The sequence below is a fragment of the Brachycentrus maculatus genome, unplaced genomic scaffold, assembly GCF_059751285.1.
Source record: "Brachycentrus maculatus isolate JH-2025_06_01 unplaced genomic scaffold, ASM5975128v1 h1tg000562l, whole genome shotgun sequence".
In the NCBI taxonomy this organism is placed as follows: domain Eukaryota; kingdom Metazoa; phylum Arthropoda; class Insecta; order Trichoptera; family Brachycentridae; genus Brachycentrus; species Brachycentrus maculatus.
This window is the reverse complement of record NW_028281305.1, coordinates 321626-344743: the sequence shown is the minus strand read 5'-3', so window position 1 is coordinate 344743 and position 23118 is coordinate 321626. Positions and strand designations below refer to the sequence as shown.

Below are 23118 nucleotides of genomic sequence, written 5' to 3'. Positions count from 1 at the left end.
ACCCGCTGTTAATATTTACATATTATGTTAAAAATATGCCTCTTTTGCTAGGATATAGTACATTTTTTGGACATTCCGAAAACATGCACAACTGAAAATTGACGATTTTTTTATTTATGACGTTCTTGTAAGAAAAACTAACTAAAAACTAATTAACTTCTTATATAATACAAAGCAAAAGATAAAGTTAATAAGAAAATGTAATATGCCCTCACAACGATTTTGTGAAAGTCAGTATAATCATTACAGAAAAATCATTGGAAAAATAATTAACTAACTAACTAACCATCACGCCGCTTTCCCGCAGGGGTAGGCAGAGAGAATAGAACGCCACAACACTCTGTCTTTGCAAACATTCTTCGCCTTTTCCACGTTCAATATAATCAATTTTATTTCAAATGACGACACTGTTTCCCTTCTTGAAAGGAGTGAGCGGTATCATAATTTTTTCGCAATGAGAGTGTTAGATCACTGTCCTGAAGTCCCCGGGTGCATCGGCCGAGCGTGGCGCGGTGCATCGCTTCCAGAGATATTTGTACAAATGCAAGTGCACGTATCTCCGCCGAGTTGATTCGTAAACCTTTCAAATCAAAAGTTGCGTCACACACGTCGCGTGTTGACACTGCCGCCGACACAGCTGTGCACACGGCCCTGGCCGCGGAGCCGGCGGCGCCTTTCATGACGAGGAAGTCACTAATGTTATGTTTCTAGGCTCGATGGATCTTGATTGAGGACCGATTCACCCGTAATTTATGGATCCAATTGGACATTGTTAGTTAGATTTCTAATGCTGGCGCTCTGCAGCCGGTCGGTGACTGGAAACTATGTTCTAATGTTGTTTATACTGACATCTCAACATAGACGGAGAAGAGTGTGGAAGTCATGAGTATTTAAAAGGCTTACAAGCCGGCATCTTTCAAGATGAAAAAGTCACTAATTTCTAGGCTCTGTAATTTATGGATCCAATTGTTAGTTAGATTTCATATTTCAGATTACATATTTATACTGACATCTCAACAGACATAGATAATGAGGAACATGGAAGTCTGGATATTTACAGGCTTACATATGTACGACTTCTTTCGAGGCGAGTAAGCCACTAATGTTATTTTTCTAGGCTCGATGGAATTATTTATTGTTCGACTCAAATCGCTCACTCCTTTCAACAACGTCATATATAAAAATCGACAATTTTCAGTTGTGCATGTTTTCGGAATGCCCAGAAAATGTACTATATCTCAGCAAAAGCGGCATATTTTTAACTTAACATTTACCCGCTACAGGGCAGAAAGTGTTGTTTTTGCATTTTGAAGAAAAGGAATTGTTTAATTTATTTTTCAAACATACTAAATATTTTTCAAATGGAGAAAAAACCTTCAGGTTTTACCTAAAAAGATCTGTTGCACAGAAAAAGTTCAATAAGTGGCTTGATATCTATTTTTAATACATTTCATTATATTCTTAAGCTTTAAAAACGATCTCCTGAAAAATCAAGTTTTTTGATATTTGACGTTGTTGAAAGTAGTGAGCGAAATGCAGTTATCAATTAAAGGGCAGCATCAACTGGAAGATTCTTGCGAACGTACATATTAACTTGTGAAAACAGACATATTGTGTAAAGTTAAAATCCGTTACATCTTCCTGGATTTACATACTATAGAAATAACAGAACATGTATGTATTTTTGAGATCATTTCTAATAGAAACGTCTATATATATGAGAATATTTGAAAATTGTGCCTCCCGTCCGACGCACCCGTCGGAAGGGCTAAAAAGTGGGTTATTTTATTACATAATATAATTTTTAAAGAATAAATTTATTCATCTTTTTTTTAGATAAAGGTTACCTACGTATTATTTTTTTATACGTAACCTGATATAGGTAACCTACTTATTATAAAAATTATTATTTATTTCCCGCGTAAATATTTATATAAGCTAATAAATATAAAACACCTACCTACTTTTCAAAAAATACAACTTAAACTCAAAATATTTTACTGACCGAAAATATGTTAATTAAGTGTTTTTTTTTTTAATAATATTGTTTACACACTGCTTCAATACGCGAAATTTGAATCAAACCCAAAACAGGGAATGTCAGTTTTTCAGTTAAAATTACAAAATGAATGTCCGAAGTTCGATTTCGCCGATGAGACCAAGCGATTTTTCAAATACCGTCAAACCCTTCACATGTTAATGAATGATATGTATTTTTTAATGTTTTTTTAGACACCGCTTCAAAACGCGAAATCACGATTTAAAACCAAAACAGGGAATGTCAGTTTTTCAGTCAAAATTATAAAATGAATGTCTTTAATTCTATTTCGCCGATGACAATAGCGATTTTTAAAATACCGTCAAACCGTCAATTTATAAAAAAAATTGTTGTGAATATTTTTCAAAATTATTTTTTTTATGTTAATATTTATATGAGCTAATAAATATATATGTCCGCCGTAGTGTAATGGTCAGCACGCTCGGCTACCGTTCTGGAGGTCCCGGGTTCGATTCCCAGGGGGGGGGTTAAATAAATATAAGTGATTTTTTCACTGTAATATTTATTCAATATTACCCTGGACTGGTACCTGAAGCGGAGGGCTGATCACCTTTCCTTCATGTGTAAACGATCAAGATAACACTGCGTTTATATGAAGCAGTGCCCTATGCACCATTGGGGTGCGGATAAGGGTTTTATATTTTAATAAATATAAAACACATACCAACTTTTCAAAAAATAAAACTATCGCAATATTATTTTACTCACAGAAATTATGTAAAATGGTGGATACTAGGTATTTTTTAAATGTGTTTTTTTTAGAAACTGCTTGAAATAACGATTCAAACCCAAAACAGGGAATGTCAGTTTTTCAGTTAAAATTATAAAATGTATATCCGAAATTCGATTTCATAGTTAGTTGGTACTTAACGATTTTTCAAATAGGTACCGTCAAACCCTTAATACGTAAATGTATAAAAAAATATCATGAATATTTTTTTTTTAAATAATTTATCCGCGTAAATATTTAATAATAATAAATAATAAAACCCTTATCCGCATCCCAATGGTGCATAGGGCACTGCGTCATATAAACCCAGTGTTATCTTGATCGTTTACACATGAAGGAAAGGTGATCAGCCCTCCGCTTCAGGTACCAGTCCAGGGTAATATTGAATAAATATGACATTGAAAAAATCACTTATATTTATTTTACCCCCCTTGAGAATCGAACCCGGGACCTCCACAACGGTAGCCGAGCGTGCTGACCATTTCACTACGGAGGGGGACTAAATATTTATATAAGCTAATAAATATAGAACATCTACCTACTTCATAATAATAAAACTTAAACTTGATATTATTTTCTTCGCAGGAAAAAAGTTAATTAAATGGATACTAGGTATTGTTTTTTTTTGGCACTTTTTTGAAACGCGAATATTCTATTGAAAACTAAAACGGGGAATGTCAGTTTTTCAGTCTCAAAAATAATGTTAATTAATTACTAGGTATTTTTTAAATGATTTTTTAGACACTGCTTGAAACGACGGTTCAAACCCAAAACAGGGAAGGTCAGTTTTTCAGTTAAAATTATAAAAAGTATTTCCGAAATTCGATTTCTTAGTTGACACTTAGCGATTTTTCAAATACCGTCAAACCCTAAAAACGAATATTTAAAAAAAAAAATATCCGTGTAATTTATTTATATAAGCTAATAAATACAATAAATATATTTGTCCGCCTCCATAGTGTGATGGTTAGCGCGCTAGGCTACCATGCTGGAGGTCCCGGGTTCGATTCCCAAGAGGGTAAAAATAAATATTAGTGATTTTTCAGTCTAATATTTATTTAATATGACCCTGGACTGGTGCCTGAAGCGGAAGGCTGATCACCTTTCCTTTGTGTATTTAACGATCAAGATAACGCTATTTCTACACAATGCAGTGCCCTATGCACCATTGGGGTGCGAATAAGGGTTAGAAGAATAAATATAGAACGCCTACTTACTTCTTAAGAATAAAACTTAAACACGATATTATTTTACTCACAGAAAATATGTGATTTTAGGTATTTTTTTAATGTTTTTTTTTATTCACTGTTTCAAAACGCGAAAATTTGATTCAAAACCAAAACAAGGAATGTCAGTTTTTCAGCTAAAATCACAAAATGAATGTCCGAAATTCGATTTCACCGATGACACTTAGCGATTTTTAAAATACCGTCAAACCCTCAACACGTTACCAAGAGACTGCTTTGGGACGAATCACAAGCCCTGATGTATGACTATTGCTGGCCACGCCTCCTGCGAAAAGGGGAGGGGGCGAACGGCGCTGATTGGTCGCCCCCCCGCCACGGGAAAACGGGCGTTGCGGCGCCCGAAGATAGGGGTGTGTTTTCCCCGCAAGACGGAAAGCCACGGCGAAAATCGTGTCGTAGGGATTATATTGGGATTTGGGTGTAATGATTTTTTGAACAGAATTTTCGATGTATTGGTATTTATTGACCTCTCCTGTATATGTATATTATTATTCAAAATACATGTCTGAGTGTGAGTGTGTATATATATATATATATATATATATATATATATATATATATATATATATATATATATATTTATATTTAAATATATATATATATATATATATATATATATATATATATATATATATATATATATATATATATATATATTATATATATATATATATATATATATATAAATATATATATATGTGTGTATCTGTGCATATAGATGTCATATATGTATACGTATACCCTTAAAATATACTTCTACATTTAATTTATGTTTATTTTTAATAAGCCCTAACTCGAATTAAAACCAGATCTACATGTTCGGGCTGAATAGTGGGACATTTTATGAGTTTTCGGTACATTGGGACACCAATGTCAACAAAGGTGACATCCCAACGAATCGGGACGAATGGCGACCCCAATCTAGACGGATATAAATTTATTTTTTTAAAGAGATATTTGTATTTTTATTATTTACACAGATATTTCAATTTCATATTATTCCTGTGAGCCTAAGCGGCGCATTATTAGAAATAGGTATCAAATTGTGGTAAAGTGGGTTTGAACCGAGAAACTCTGACTTAGGAGTCCGTGACATTAACCACGGGACCACATACTGAAACTATTATTTATCTAACTAACTAACTAACCATCACGCCGCTTCCCCGCAGGGGTAGGCAGAGAGAATCAAACGCCACACCACTCTGTCTTTGCAAACATTCTTTGCCTCTTCTACATTCATGCATCTCTTCATACATACCCGACGATTATTACGACTCCTGATCCGGCCGCTTTCAAGTATTTGACAAACCTGATTGTGCCAAGTTTTCCTCGGTCTTCCTCTGCTTCTTTTTCCAACAACATTTGCCTCATAAATTTGTTTATCCGTTCTTTCTTCACTCATACGTTCCACATGTCCAAACCATATCAACACACCTTTCTTAATTTTATCGATAATGCTTATCTCAGCCTTAAATTTTTTCCTTATTTCATAATTCGAACATCTATCAAACATCGTTTTGCCACACATTCGTCTGAGGGATCGCAATTCGACTGCATTCAGTCTGCTTTCATCCTTCTTTTGCCAACTCCATGCTTCGCTTCCATACATAAGGGTTGGATTATTTATATCACCCATAGTAATATCTCATAGAAAGTTTATCTACAATACCTAGATACCTGATCTGTTATCGGAAAGTTCTACATGCCATAAGGTGAATAGGTAGACATGAATAGAAAGTAGGAAATAATTGTAATAAGATTATGTTTTGATAGCATTCGATAACTCTATACTTCACTTTCACACGGCTTCTTAGTGAAGTAGAGGAAAACTCTCTGAACTTCTTCATCTTTTTCGAGATATCAATGTAAAATATCCCCCAAGTAGACAAGCCCAGATTTGTATTTGAAGATTTAGACACCCTCAAAATATAAATGCATGCAAGAATGGTTTTACCATAATTATATAATTGTGAGACTGTCATAATTTGTCATTTGTTAAATATTTCCTCTGTGGAGATTCGTCTCGGAACTTTAAATATTGCTTTAAAATCTTTATAAATGTTTTATTATAAATAATAATAATAAAACCCTTATCCGCACCCCTATGGTGCATAGGGCACTGCGTCATATAACGCAGTGTTATCTTGATCGTTTACACATGAAGGAAAAGTGATCAGCACTCCGCTTCAGGTACCAGTCCAGGGTAATATTGAATAAATATTACAGTGAAAAAAATCACTTATATTTATTTGACCCCCCCTGGGAATTGAACCCGGGACCTCCAGAACGGCAGCCGAGCGTGCTGACCATTACACTACGGAGGCCGACAAAAAGGTTTTATTATAAATTAATTATAATGTCTACTGCTTTCCAAGCTAACCGCTTCTTTATCAAGACTGATTAATACTAAAACACCATCTACTTAACGAAATTCAAAATATTTTGAGGGGAAAAATATTTAGTATATTTAAAAAAATAATGAAACAATACCTTTTCTTCAAAATGCAAAAACAACACTTTCTGCCCTGTAGCGGGAAAAAAATATTAAGTTAAAAATATGCCGCTTTTGCTGGGATATAGTACCAATATTTTCTAGGCATTACGAAAACATGCACAGTTGAAAATTGACGATTTTTGATATATGACGCTGTTGAAAGGAGTTAGCGATATTACTTGTTTTGTTAATATTGTAGAAAACACATTTTTTCCAAAAACTAATGGTATTTTTCGAGTAAAAGTTATATTTCAAATATGATATTTCCTTCAGGGCGGTTCCTAGCAGGGGCGGGCCTGAGAAGGCGGTGCATATCAAAGGTCGTAAAGCAACCCTCGTCTTTCCCCTGCACATAAACATACCCAGCTACCCTTACTCGACGAATCAAAAATCCCGCTCCCAATTTACGACGGACCTGCGTATTGTTTATGTCTTCAAATTTTGGTAAAAGCTAGTCCCACATCGAAAGGCAAAACATCAAGAATAATATCAGCGTCAATCATCGATTTTAATTTGATTTTACTCGGTAAATACCACTATAAACACTCTCCGTATCATTCATTGTTCAACCGGAATAATATCAGCATCAATTACCGATTTTTAATTTGATTTTACTTGGTAAATACCACTATTAACACTCTCCTTATCATTCATTGTTCACCCGGAATAATATCAGCTTTGATTATTGATTCTTAATCTAATTTTACTCGGTAAATACCATAATTAACACATTCTTTGTCGTTTATCGTTCAGCGGAATAATATAAGAATCTATTATTGTTTTTTAAATTAATTTTACTTGGTAAATACCATTATTAACGCCCTTCTTGTCTTGTCAATAATATCAGCATTAATTATCGATTTTTAATTTTATTTTACTTTTTAAATACCACTATTAACACTGTCTTTATCATTAATCGTTCACCCGGAATAATATGAGCATCAATTGTTGATTTTTAATTTTATTTTACGTGGTAAATACCACTTTTAACATTCTCAGTATCATTTAAAATTTAATTTGTGTAATATCCCTTAAAAACACTGCTTAAATATAGTCTACATTTGACCTGATGATGGAATAATCATTTCGAGCCGGTAGTCATGAAGTCGTGTTCTTAAAAATATTACTGGTGAAAGGTGATCAGCCTTGCACTTCAGGTACCGTTCCAAGGTCATATTAGACTGAAAAATCACAAATATTTATTTTGACCCTCTTGGGAATCGAACCTGGGACCTCCAGCATGGTAGCCTAGCGAGCTAACCACTACAATATGGAGCCGGACGTTTGCAAATTAGATATAATACGGAATATTGAATTTGATTCGGACATCCAATCACCGTCGGACGCACTATAAAATAAATTCACTAAAAGTACTCTTGCCTATATGAGTTTGTAAGTCACTTAATAATATAGGCTGTTCGTTTGATGCGTTCCATATGGGATATGTATTTTCATTAATGACCGAATAGAGCCATCGCGCACGACTGAGTTTTTATCCGATTCCCAAAGCGTGACTGTAATTAAAAGTGCGGTACCTACGCATCGTAATCAAAAGTAATTCGGTCCATATTGACTGCCGCAAAGGCCGACGTGTTGATTCGACGTTTTCATCGTGCGTAGTTATACCTTTCACATAAAACTATTACATATTAAAATTTATTACTTATTTATTATTAGGAGTTATTTGAAATTTTTAACATTTCAATATAGATGACGAAAAATATGGAAGTCTAGGTATATACAGGACTTACACTTGTTTGTGAACAATATTGAACTTTACAACATTTTGAGTGTGTCTAAATACTTGTTCACGAATCTGGATTATCTCCAATTATAGGAGTTATTTTCATATTATTTTTTGACATCTCATCAAAGATGAAGAAAAATATGGAACTCTTTGTAAGCACTCAAAATGTTGTTAATAAATTAACTGGTCAAATTATAAGCCAAAATAATAAAAATGAAAATGATATTTTCTGGTGTTTCTCATGTATGTGATTATAATCCAGGATTCAGACCTAACATACTAATATAAGAGCTTCTGTTCAATAAAAAGTTTCTTTTCATCTCACTAGTGAAGTTCTAGTGATTCAAGAACAATGTTCAAAATTTCCTCATTTATATAGATTTTTCAAGAATTTTAGTGGTGTGGTTGTCAATAATGGGTAGAATTGGTGAATGTTACGCGTATGTAAAGTAATCACTTAAACCAGCTTATGCAGGGTCGTCAGCCCCGTAAATGCCCAGATTTCCATATTCTTCTTCATCTTTGATGAGATGTCAAAAAAATACACACATATATATATATATATATATATATATATATATATATATATATATATATATATATATATATATATATATATATATAGGGTCCGCCATCTAAAGTTTTTTTTTCAACTAGTGCTTATTTCGTGAATGGTAACACTTAGCTCATGTCTGATTTGACAGATAATTAGTTTTATCCTTCCGCTAAGCGAATATGGTTGTGTATACGCTTGAACAACGCTGGGAAATATTGCGACATTACTTTGAAAATCATGGTAATGTTGCAGAATGTGTGCGAAAATTGCGTACGGTTTTTGGAAGAAGAGAAGCACCGTCAGCTCCGTATGTTCGTTATCTTGTGAAAAAAGTGAAAGAAACTGGCATCCTCATCGATAAACCAAAGCGTGAAAAGCCAAAAACAGTGCGTACACCCGAGAATATCGATGTTGTGGCAGAAAGTGTGCGTGAAGCGCCATCAACATCAATTCACCGTCGTTCTCAACAATTGAACATTTCGGAGACATCATTGAGACGAATTTTGCATAAAGACCTTGGTATGACGCCATACAAAGTCCAATTGGTTCAGGAGTTGAAGCCAACTGACCATCCAATGCGTTTTCGCTTCGCTGAGTGGGCCTGCGATCGACTTACAGAAGATGCCGATTTTGCCAAAAAAATCATCTTTTCGGATGAAGCTCATTTTGATCTTGGCGGGTATGTAAACAAGCAAAATTGTCGTATTTGGGGCACAGAAAACCCGCACGCATACATTGAAAAGCCGGTACACCCAAAACGAGTCACTGTTTGGTGCGGATTTTGGTCCAGAGGCATAATTGGGCCATTTTTCTTTGAAAATGAGCAAGGAGTGGCCGTTACAGTCAATGGCGATCGTTATCGGGCCATGTTGAACGGATTTTTGTTCACAAAAATTGAAGAGGAGGATATTGGCAACATTTGGTTTCAACAAGACGGCGCTACGTGCCACACAGCCGAAGCTACGAAGTTTTTTTTTTTATAGCATTTTCAAAAAAAAAAAGTTATTTGGCGGACCCTTTATATATATATATATATATATATATATATATATATATATATATATATATATATATATATATATATTATATATATATATATATATATATATATATATATATATATATATATATATATATATATATATGTAAATATATAAACATATATATATATATATATATATATATATATATATATATATATATATATATATATATATATATACATATATATATATTTATTTATATATATATATATATATATATATATATATATATATATATATATATATATATATTTATTTATATATATATATATATATATATATATATATATATATATATATATATATATATATATATATATACATATAATTCCTTTTCTGTCCAAGCGGCCAGACTATGGAATGAATTACCTCTTGTAAAAAATGCACCTTCTCTAATAACTTTTAAGAAACGTCTGAGACATTACTATTTATTATTAGAATCCTAACTGTCCATCAAACCTCCTCCCTTAGTTTTCCCCTCTACCTCCTTCCTTAAACTCCCTTTTTCCTTTGCTCTCCTTATTATCATCTTTGGTAATTTATGTTTTTTGTTTATGTTAATTTGCAATTTATGTTTTTTTTAATGTTCAAGAACTATCAACCCTCTGATTGTAAACGGCTATATTTGGTATCAAACGTTTTGATCAATATCACTCGTCTGTATTTGGTTGGTTGGAAGATATTGCTTTTTAGCAATAAGCCCGCTAATGTACTTATTTGTATTCTGTTCATGAAGTTTAAATAAATAAATAAAAGAATTGTTAATAGGACCTCCTGTATATGAGTTGTTCTACTCTTTCTGACAGCAATAGATTTAATTTACGATCGTCTATGTGACCCGATGTCGGGAGATGAGACGTGTAGGTGCCGTTCTCTCTCTTTCTCTCCGTTATACAGGGTGGGTACCTAGGTACTTACCGTTCACACACCCAAAAGTCTTTTACGTAGGTATATAGATAAATTTCATTTCTTTATTTTAAATTGTAGGTACCTACACAAAATAACATTTGATAGACATTTCTAATTTCAACACATCTTTATATCAGTGAAAGATGCTTTTTATTGAGCAGAAAACTCTTTCGATTGTATGTGAGGTCCAAATCCTGGTTCAAATATGGTTTCCACCATAATATTTTCCCCAATTCATTCACAGTGAAGCGCCCTTGAGGTATTTTTTTACGAAAATGGCGCTATATAAGTTATCCAATTTTATTATTATTATTATTATTCATAATCACATGCATCTCACCAATAGATGTCTCTAGTGAAATTCTAGTGATTCAAGAATAATGTTTCAAAATTAATTCATGTATATGGAACTTCCAAAAAATTGATTGGTGTGGTTGTCAATCATGGATAGAATTGGTGAATTTTACACGTGTATAAAGAGATAAGTTAAACCAGCCTATGACGGTCGTCAGCGCCGTAAATATCCAGACTTCAAAATTCTTCTACATCTATGTTGAGATTTCAAAAAATAATATTAAAAAACATAATTCCTGTAATTGGAGATAATCCAGATTTGTGAACAAGTATTTGGACACACTCAAAATGTTGTAATATATCATATGTTATTTTAACATATACATATGTATCTAGGTAGGTATATAGAAGAATATGGAAGATATTTTAAAAATGTATATTAATAAAAGCTTTTAAAAAAGACATTAATTACCTTAGTTTGTTTCCATTTGAAATTTTGCTTAAAATAGTTTTATCAAATTATTAAAATAAATAAATATTATTATTTAAAAAAATACAACAGATCTCAGTTCTTTCTTATTTTAAACATATAACTCATATAGTAGGTACATGTTGTCAAACCTTTTTCATTTTCATATTTTTGATTGTTTTGTTTTCAGTTAAAATCAAATATTTGTAGTTAATATTATTATATTAACCATATCCGCTCCCTAGATGGAGCATATGGAGTTCACAAACTGTCTCCAGGCTTTTCTGTCGGCTGCCAGCTCCCTTGCATCCTCCCAAGTCAGATCCGCGTCCCGAAGTTCTGACGAGAACTGCCGACGAATTGTCAGCAGTGGTCGTCCTGGGCGACGCGAACCTGATGCTTCGTAAAAGAGGCAAGCTTGATGGCGGCTCTCAGGAGGCATGCGGAGTACATGGCTAAGCCAACTGAATCGCCTTTTCTTGATGACAGCTGTGACCAAGATTTGCTGCGTCCTATGCCTTATCTCTTCATTCCTCACAAAGTCAAACCACCGCACGCCTAAAATTCTCCGCAAACACCTATTCTCAAAGCTTAGTACACGGCTGCTCTGGGCCCTTGTAAGGTGCCATGTTTCACAGCCGTATAAGAGAACAGGAGTAATGCAGGCATTGTATAGTTAATATTAACCCTTTTAATCTATTTTTATTTCTTTACTTTTTATTGTATTCTTGCCAGTACCCTTTGCTATAGCCCAAAATATAATATATACCCACACACAGGCCATGCCTTTGGGGATCTTTTTTGTATTTATATATTTTTTTGTACTTGTATTTATTTTATATTGTGAAAAATAAAAAAATAAATAGTACTTTTGAATCACCTAATGAATGTCTTACAACTCCCCATGCCTCCCTCCCCCCTTCGGTAAGTCGGAATGGCGTCTCTCTGATGGGCGACGCTACACGTAACAAGGCGCCGCGACGCCGGCGTCGCGTCGATAGGTACCACCCAGTAGATATACACATTTATTAAGAATAACATAATTGGCAGGCTTAAAAACAGTTTAAAAAATAATATTCTCGAATAATAATATTTTGTGTATGTTCAATTACTTGTTCAAAAATTTTTTTTCCATTTTATTATTGGAGTTATTTTACATTTTTGACATTTCTACAAAGTCTAAAAACCGTTTAATTTTTTAGCATTGTAAGGAAAAAGGATGATATTTCTTTCATAAAAAATCCTAATATAGTAATGATTAATCTTACATACATTTCAAGATTTCCTCCAATAAAAACTTAATACATTTTTAACATCTCAAAATAGATGAAGAATTTTACAGAAATCTGAGTATTTACAGGTCTTACGACCTGTCATAGGCTTGGAAAGTGACAAGTCGTAAGCCCTGTAAATACCATGATTTCCATATTATTTTCATATGTATTTAAATGCATTATCGATAGCATTATCCATAAAATTAAGAAAGGTGTGTTGAGATGGTTTGGACATGTGGAGCGTATGAGTGAAGAAAGAACGGTTAAACAAATTTATGAGGCGAATGTAGTTGGAAAAAGAAGCAGAGGACGACCGAGGAAAACTTGGCACAATCAGGTATGTCAAATACTTGAAAGCGGCCGGGTCAGGAGTCGTAATAATCGTCGGGTATGTATGAGGAGATGCATAAATGTAGAAGAGGCAAAGAATGTTTGCAAAGACAGAGTGGTGTGGCGTTCGATTCTCTCTGCCTACCCCTGCGGGGAAGCGGCGTGATGGTTAGTTAGTTAGTTAGTTAGTATTTAAATGTCAATATAAATACCCCCTAACTGATCAAACCCAAATTTGTGAAGAAAGATTTTAACATACATAAATATATTGAAAATATTTTCACAACATTTTGAATGTATCCAAAAACTGATTAAAAAATCTAGGTTTTCTATTAAGAGTTATTTTTAAATGTTTTTACTGTTGCACGTCTGTAGAGTGATCACTTAATTAGACTTTGACGGGTAATAACCTCTGTATGAATATCTGTGATATCATACATGATAAAAATAGCGAAGGATATTGGTATTATAAACCAAGATAGGACACAAAATGCCGAACCCTCCTCTAGTGGAACGGAAGGCCTGCTGATGACAGTCAACAGTCCGTCTTCTCCCGAGGAGTGCAACGTGGTTTCCTCCCAGCAATGAGCAAATGCTGACAAGTTCCTGATTGGCCCACACTAGATTATCCCTCCTATTCCCAACAAAGATTCAAATAAAACATCTTTATTTAGTAAGAAGAAACAAAAACTCACTATATGATCTATAAACCTTGTACATAATAAGCAAGGTAAATAATAAATGCAATTTCTTTAATGTGGCACATTTTATATACTTTATAAAATAAAACAACTTTGTTTTAACCACTTTTTATTGGTAAACTTTATTCAAACGGTTTCGACAATATCCCTTGTCGAAATCAGGATGATAATGACAAGGTTCTTGTTGAAACCGGTTGGATAAAATGTAACAATAAAAAGTGGGTAAAACAAAGTTGTTTTATTTTATAAAGTTATTTTATAAATGCAATTCCCATAAAAAACAACGTTTGACTCATCATTTTTTAACATCTCATCAAAGATGAAGAAGAATATGGAAGTCTGAGCATTTGCGGGGCTGATGACTGTCATAGGCTGGTTTAAATGATCACTTAAACCAGCCTATGACGGTCATCAGCCCCGTAATTGCCCAGACTTCCATATTCTTCTTTATCTTTGATGAGATGTCAAAAAATTATATGAAAATTACTCCTGTAATTGGAGATAATCCAGATTTTGTGAAAAAGTATTTGGACACACTCAAAATTGTGTAAAACGTTTGACTTATTTATTCTTCTTCATCTATGTTGAGATTGTGAAAACAATATTTATTATTTTAAAATTGCCAATCGTTTATTACTTAAAGATAAACAAAGGTTAAACCCAACAACACCTTATAATCCTTGAATCTCAAACCACCCTTAACTTCATCCCTCGAGCAGGTTATTTAATCTGCTAGAATTTAACGGCCTCATCTCCATAGCGTTTCAATTATTCCTCACGGGCAGGGTGTGGAAGGCGTCCGTTCAACCCCCTCCCCCTGTCGCCCGACTCACCCCATAAAGCCTCCATCCACTTTTGATAATTGAAGAGTCTTGTAATCCCGAGGAATTAGGAGCGCAGAAACCTCCAAGGGTCGCGCTATCGTATTTGTGGATGAAATGTCTCTGAAAGATGTCAGTGCTGAAAATATCCTGAAAAGCTTTCATACTTTTTTATACAATAATTTACTTATTGGATAGTTTACATATAAAATATTATATAATTATATTTATTGTTTCGGCATTCAGTTTGTGGTAAGACATAATGAAATTATAAAAGAAAAACATTTGAGTTCATTTTATTATGACAAATAGTTTCGGAAGCATTTGCTTCCGAAACTATTAGTCTTAATAAAATAAATGCTTCCATTTTCAGGTCTAAATATATACAATATAGTTTATATTTAGTCCTGAAGATGGAAGCATAGCTTCTGAAACTAGTCGTCATAATAAAATAAGCTCAAGTGATAAAAAAACAAGTGTTTTTCTTTTCCAATTTTTTTTATAATTTTCATAAATATTTAATAAAATATAAAGTAGTTGCTTAATTGATATAGCACTAATTTGATTACAACATTTTGAGTGTTTCCAAATACTTGTTCACAAAATCTGGATTATCTCCAATTACAGAAGTTATTTTCATATTATTTTTTGACATCTCATCAAAGATTAAGAAGAATATGGAAGTCTGGGCATTTACGGGGCTGACGACCGTCATAGGCTGGTTTAAGTGATCACTTTACACACGTGTAACATTCACCGATTCTACCCATTATTGACAACCACTATATATGAACCAATTTAGAAACCTTGTTCTTGAATCACTAGAACTTCACTAGAGACATCTATTGGTGAGATGTAAAGTAGCTTTTTATTAAGCAGAAACTCTTTTATTAATTAATGAATTTGAGTGTTGTGGTTGTCAATAATGGGTACAATTGGTGAATGTTACACGTGTGTGAAGTAATCACTTAAACCAGCCTATGACAGTTGCCAGCCCCGTAAATGCCCAGACTTCCATATTCTTCTTCATCTTTGATGAGATGTCAAAAAATAATACTAATTTGACTTACATTTCTTGGTAGAACTGTGAATTATAAAATAAAATAACAACTAAGTGGTTTTTTCTACATGAATTTTATTTGTCCAGCAACCGGGTTACGTCGTAACCGACATAATCAGACCGACAATAAACAAATATATGGATGTAAAATAATAACTGTGTGAAATTACTGTTCATACTATATAAATTCAACAATATTCCATTTCACGTACAAAATCAAATTATTCTGAAAGCCAAAATAACTCTAATTTTATATTCATTAAGCACTTTATCGGCGGATAAAATATTTATTTTGCGATTTATTTACGCAATGATAGAAAATAATACTCTAAGAGATGTGTTGAAAAAAACAGTAAACATAGCAACCTCAAAAATATTTTATGTGAATATTGTTTCAATAATAAAAATTGAATGAATTGAGTTAGGGGATTTTATGGCCAACTGTGTAGTAGCAATTTTTTGAAAGTTGCTATTGACCGAGTTTCGTCGTTACAGATATCATCAGACTAATAGGAAGTTAGACACAATTTGTATACATGTCGTGCAGTAAAAGAAGTGATCGACCGTCGGTTCGAGATTATTTAAATATACCTACTAAAATCCATTTTTTCAATAAAATTTACATATTTATTTAAAACCTTAGTTACTTATTTATTTTTTTACAAAAATGTTAATAAAATTAGTATATAACCACTCACCGAGATTTTTACGTCTACCGGTTTCGAGACGTACCCGTCTCTTCGTCAGGACAATCACTAACACAGCATGCAAACAATACTACCCTTCACCACCATAGCACCATTTACACACTCAAAACTACACAAAATGTCTAACACATGCGATTTTTGGTCGACCCGAAGACCAACATGCACTATAGTTTTCAATACAGACATGCGTTACGAGCCGAGGTTAAACGTATATTAGAATTAGACTAGGAATCGAATCTACTTATATACTTGTAGGATGAGAGGAGTGGGGAGGGGTTCGAATTGGATATTGACGAATCGTGTTTAATCGATGTCGAATCAAACAATGGACTATATGTAAAACCTAAGGTTTGGTTAGCCATAACTTATACGTAATTGTTATTATGATACACTAATTTGATTCATTTTGTCAGAAAGAATACATAAAATCATGGTTATCAACCCCTGCCTTGCTGTGTATATAACATATGAATGTAAACTCTCTCAATCTAACATTGAATTTACTAAGGTAGTTAATAATAAAGCAAACTAACTAATTTCAACCATAGATGTCGCCGAAAAAGTAGCACGTGCAATATAACTTCCGAAACTTGAGTAGTGTGGTATATATTCATAATTTTATATTAATACACACACACACACACACACACATATATATATATATATATATATATATATATATATATATATATATATATATATATATATATATATATATATATATAGATATATAAATCTATCATATCGCTCACTCCTTTCAAGAACGTCATAAATCAAACCACTTGATTTTTCAGGTGAACGTTTTTAATGTTTAAAAATAAATATCAAGCCACTAATTGAATATTTTAATGTGCCACAGATCCTTTTAGTTAAAACCTGAAGGTTTTTTCTCCATTTGAAAAATATTAAGTATATTTAAAAAAATAATTAAACAATACCTTTTCTTCAAAATGCAAAAACAACAGTTTCTGCCCTGTAGCGGGTAAATATTATGTTAAAAATATGCCCCTTTTGCTGGGATATAGTACATTTTCTGGGCATTCTGAAAACATGCACAACTGAAAATTGACGATTTTCGATTTATGACATTCTTGAAAAGAGTGAGTGATATATATGAATGTATTCACACATATACATACATTTGCAGACATTTATACTGAGGATAATATTCACTTAAAATAACTGTTCTCCAAGATACAGCCTTGTACCGCACACCACCCCTAAGAATTATTTATTCGCAGTGCCTCATTTCATGAACCTTCACGTTTGTCTGAAACGTGACGCGGGGTTGTTCCGCCCCTACAGCAGTCTACTCACTTCTCGAGTCCTGAAGTTCTCGAGGGTGGCGCCGAGCGAAGCCTTCTCTGCATACAAATTACCCCTACACTCCCATTCCCCATAACTACACCGTACGAAGAAGGGATGCTAATCAATAAATCATTCGCTGGCTTATCGGAGATCCGAGTGTTTTATAATACTTTGAGCTTAAAGGCATTTATCTGTTAAACGTTAAGGAATATTTCAAAGAAAGTCAAACATGCAACCAGGATTGGCGCATGAAATGCGAAATCCTTTTCTAAAGGTTTTTCGTGATGAGTTTCACATGGTTTCCTCCTAGCAATGAGCAAATTCTGAGATGCTCCTGATTGACCTACACTAGTTTATCCTTTCTGTTTCCAACACATATTAAAATAAACGTGATATTAGCAACATATCAGCAACACGAATGAAATTCATCTAAGTTCCATATACTTATATGAACCAATTTACAAACCTTGTTCTTGAATCACAAGAACTTCACTAGAGACATCTATTGGTGAGATGTAAAGAAGCTTTTTTACTAAGCAGAAACTCTTATATTAGTATGTGAGGTCGTTGTAAACTCTCCTTATCATTCATCGTTCACTTTGTGTAATACCACTTTTTGTCCGCCTCTGTAGTGTAATGGTCAGCACGCTCGGCTACCGTTCTGGAGGTCCCGGGTTCGATTCCCAGGGGGGTCAAATAAATGTAAGTGATTTTTTCACTGTAATATTTATTCAATATTACCCTGGACTGGTACCTGAAGCGGGGGGCTGATCACCTTTACTTCGTGTGTAAACGATCAAGATAACACTGTGTTCATATGAAGCAGTGCCCTACGCACCATTGGGGTGCGGATAAGGGTTTTATTATTATTATAATACCACTTTAATAAACACCAATTCGTAATAATCATTCCATCATCAGTACCACAAAGTTACCAACGCTTTTAATACACAAAATATAGTTTTATTTAATCTAATATGTATAATATACAACCAAGAATGCAAACGAGCCATATATAGTACGATAATATCGCATTTCAGAAATATCATTCCCAGTCTCCGAGCTAAGTAATTTTATGCGACGAATATAATCTGCAGACACCTCAGGGTACTTAAGTCGAATGTGTTTATATTTCCCATATCAGGGTGGTATTCTTATGAGATTTTGAATAAAGGTAATGTGCAGAGCGACTAGGGGTGGAAACCTCCCCATACTCACCCCCGCGGGAAGACTAAGGGTGGGATACATAAATAAAGTTACTTCTAGCTTCCCATCGCTTGATAAATTTATATTGAAGTCTTACCCCTGATAGAAGGTTCAGAAAAAATGTAATTCATTTCCGCAATCAGGCAAAAGGAAAGGAAGATATAATCGAGAAGAATTTCCCGAAAAGGATATGTAAGGATAAATAATCATTTAAGATAATAAGACATAATTTATCATTATGTTTTTTACTATAATTAATTAATCAAATTAGCGTTTATCCTTAACTTCTTTTCAACTGCACATTTTAATTGTGTCCAATCAACGTTAATAAAGGTTAATAATAATTTTTGACATCTTAACATAGATGAAGATGAATATGGAAGTCTGAGTATTTACAGGGCTTAGGACCTGTCATTGCTAGTCTTGAAATTTTACTACAAGTTTCAATCAAACTCACTATAGGTGTCTAGAAATTTCGCTATTAGTTTCAGTAAGACTCACTGAAATGTCTAGAAATTTCACTTTAATTTTCTGTAAGACTCACTATAAATGTCTAGAAATTTCACTTGAAAATTCAATAAAACTCACTATAAGTTTCAGTAAGACTCATTTTAAGTGTCTAAAATTTTCACTAAAAGTGTCTAATGTTCCTAAGAATGAGTTACATAGTATCACTTGAAAAAACTCAAAAGGTTTTATTTGCATGAATTTACTCTCCAAACGTAGATTATTTAGGATACCCAATATTTATTTTACTTTTATTTTATACCCAGAATTTAAAAAAAAAACCTTGAGACTTTCTGAAAGCCCTGTAGAAACGTGAAGATGGTAGCTTTTGTACCTTGGTCGACAGTAATGGGGGCAAACGGAATAGCTGTGCTCTGTAATACAATTTAATGGAATTGAGTTTATATCGGAACTCGAATGTTCCTCCCTTCCCCTTCATTCATCCCCATCTCCATCCCCCTCCCACCCGTCTAGCTCCATACCCGCGGGACTGAGACGCTGTGACTATTGGGAAAGAGACAGAGAATTTCTATTTGGCTGCGACTGCGACTACGACGATTCTTTTAATGATACAGAGTGTTGTCTTTTGAGTAAATATAAAAAATACAATATTTTAATGTATTTTTTAAATTTTATTATTTTAATTATCAAAAAATATCATGAAAAATGACTATGCCTTATACAAGTGGCACAAAAAAGTGACCCGATGTTTTTTGGCTGTATTTTTTTTATGGATGAAAATTTTTAGTTCTGTATTTGGATTGTGTTTATTTGATGCCTTAATTTTTTTCCAACAAGTTTAGAAAATGATATCGGCCAAGTGCCTACCGTTAAAATTAATTACAATAGAATATTGATTTATGGCATTTTCCATCACTTTTTCCAGAATTTTCGACGATAGGTTCCCGCATTCTTGATGGATATTCACTTCGAGAGCTTCAAGAGTCTAAAACATATTGAGAAATACAATTGACTTCAAAAAACCCTACAAAAAGAAGTCTGTACATTTTGTTAATGTTTTTATTTATTCCTTCCATTTTTAATTTGCTGCCGGAGAAGGTTCTTACCTCTCGTTTTGGCTTATCCTCTGGGAAAAAATAATTGGAGCAAAGGGAAAATAAAGGAATGGTTATCCATCAAGAGTTAATACACCCATACCTCGCTATACGGCCGCTCTTTATACGGCATATATTTCATTCCTTGCGCCAAAAATATTTAATTTGCTGCCCGAAACCATTAAGATTTCCAGGAGTGATCAGGTCTTTAAGAAGACTGCCCGTCGATGGTTGCTTCGCATTGGAAGGGACAAGGTAGAAAGTGAATTAATTAAAGTCCAGGTGTAATTATCTTATTGAAAAACCGTTAATCTGTAAATTATTTTTGTATCTCATGTATGTAATGTTTATAATCTAATAATTAAAGAATATATATATATATATATATATATATATATATATATATATATATATATATATATATATATATATATATATATATATATATATATATATATATATATATATATATATATATATATATTTATATTCTATTAACATGTTAGTATTCGGCTCAACACAGGCCATGCCTAAAGAGCCGTAATACGCATAATAAATGTATATATGAAATGAATATGTATATTTAAATGTATCTATGTATTATGAAAAAAAAGTTATAAATAAATTAAATTAAATTAATAAATAAAAATATCGCTGTAACGGCCCTCTTCAATTACGTAAGGACGTTTTCGATTCACGGCCTAAAAATTTTCGCTATAACGACAAGAAAAAACTTTTTTTCGCTAAAAAGGTTTTATCGACATCTAAAAAGGTTTTTTTATTAAATATTTTGTAAATCGATATCCAAGTATATACATTTTTTATCGCCATTCATTCTTACATTTTTTTATACCATTTCTTCATCGTCTTCAGATTAAAGCCATTTTAAAAAAATGTATGTATACATACACATATTTTATGTAACGTAATTCATTTTCGTTTATGGATTATTGTTGGTTTTTTGAGTCTGTAATTATTTTATGTACAAATGTATGTATTGTTATATATGTATTTTTGATTTAAATGAAATAAAATAATAAAATGCATTTTGAATGATAAACCATGTTACATATATAACGTGGTAATATTTTTCTTTGTAAATTGGGTTTGAATAATATGTAAAGTGGGTGTATAATAATAAAATAAACAATGTGTTGCCTTGTAATTAAAGTTTATAATTAAAGTTTATTCTTAATTTATCTTTATAATATTTTTTCTATCTATCTATCTGATTCAGACAGTTCAGAATATTATATTTTTTCTATCGGATCTCTTTTGTTTTATTCTGTGCGACGCATGCGACATCTGGTGGTAGAACTGTTTTATGTAGGTACTATTTGTAAGTACTTAATAAAATGTATAGGTAGGTACCTAGGTATTTTATTACACATATTTAACAAATTTGGGACTGATCTCATTGAATTTGTATGAATTCGTATTAAAATAATTGATTCCTTATACGGCTTTTAGCTTTGCGGCCAAGTTTCGTGGAACGTATCTAGGCCGTAAAGCGAGGTATGGGTGTATTGTATTTTTTTTTAAATATATTTTTTTCCTTTTTTAATTTTCGTGTATTGTGTAAAAATATAATAATAAAAACAAAAATTATGTAAAAAAATAACTCCATAGACAAGACATATAAAGTGACATATAATAAATAGGGTTCAAATTCCTTACAAAATAAAATTTAAATGTATTTAAAACACCAACAACATTCAAAACAATGTGCGTTTTAATAAAATTATTGGCTTAAATATTAAAATGTTTATAAAATAATAATAGTTTCAAAAACTACAGGTTTTTTCATCGACAGATCGATGAAAACAAGTTTTCTAAACTAGTCGTGTGTAATGAAATACAATTCAATAAGTGGTGTTATACGTAGGTAAACAAGTGTTTTTTTCATAATCAACATGACGTTCCGCAAGTTAATGTCGAATCAATAAAGAATTACGTTTTTCTCAGAAAATACTCTTTACTCTTGGTAAATACCACTATTTTTAGCTAGTTGGAGATATTTTGGAAACAATGGTATTTACCAAGTAAAACTTATTTCTGGAATGTTTTTCGCTGAAAATTTGTGGCACATTTTATAAACTTAATAAAATCAAACAACTTTGTTTTAATTACTTTTTATTGGTACACTTTATTTAACCGGTTTTGACAAGAACCTTGTCATCATCTTGTGCATAAACCCTGATGATGACAAGGCTCTTGTCGAAAGCGGTTGGATTAAATGTACCAATAAAAAGTGATTAAAACAAAGTTATTTTATTTTATAAAGTAAAAATTAAACTAATAATAGATCGATATTATCACAAAGTGACTGCCGAATCAATTGATGAAATTTTATTATAAAGAGTACCTAGACCTTTAGACGACGATCAGTCAGGCGTTCATTCCGATGTAGAAATGATAAACAAAACAGTCATCTCGTCCCCTGGCCACCCTGAAGCCCAGCGCGGCAGACCTACAGCCCGAAGGCTGTGATTCACCCCCAAACCTACCCTCCAGAAGAAACAATGATAGAGTCCACCCCTGGTACTGTTACTTGTATGTATAGTTTTTTCAGCAAACAGGGTTGAAATAAAATATACAAAT

General features: G+C 32.7%; 1 protein-coding gene across 12 annotated transcripts in view; it reads right to left on the bottom strand.

Moving 5' to 3' along the window:
* Hr51 (photoreceptor-specific nuclear hormone receptor 51) overlaps nucleotides 1-4249 on the bottom strand; it is an 80701-nt gene extending 76452 nt beyond the window's left edge. For 6 of the 12 annotated variants that reach the window (XM_088273241.1, XM_088273248.1, XM_088273244.1 and 3 more), the window contains exon 1: nucleotides 4007-4249. The gene's annotated coding sequence lies outside the window, so the exon portion shown is untranslated. Of the gene's footprint in view, nucleotides 1-4002 lie in introns of all 12 variants that reach the window. The other 6 variants (XM_088273243.1, XM_088273246.1, XM_088273251.1 and 3 more) reach the window with 2 other exon arrangements.
* Between the last annotated feature and the right edge of the window lie 18869 nt (nucleotides 4250-23118).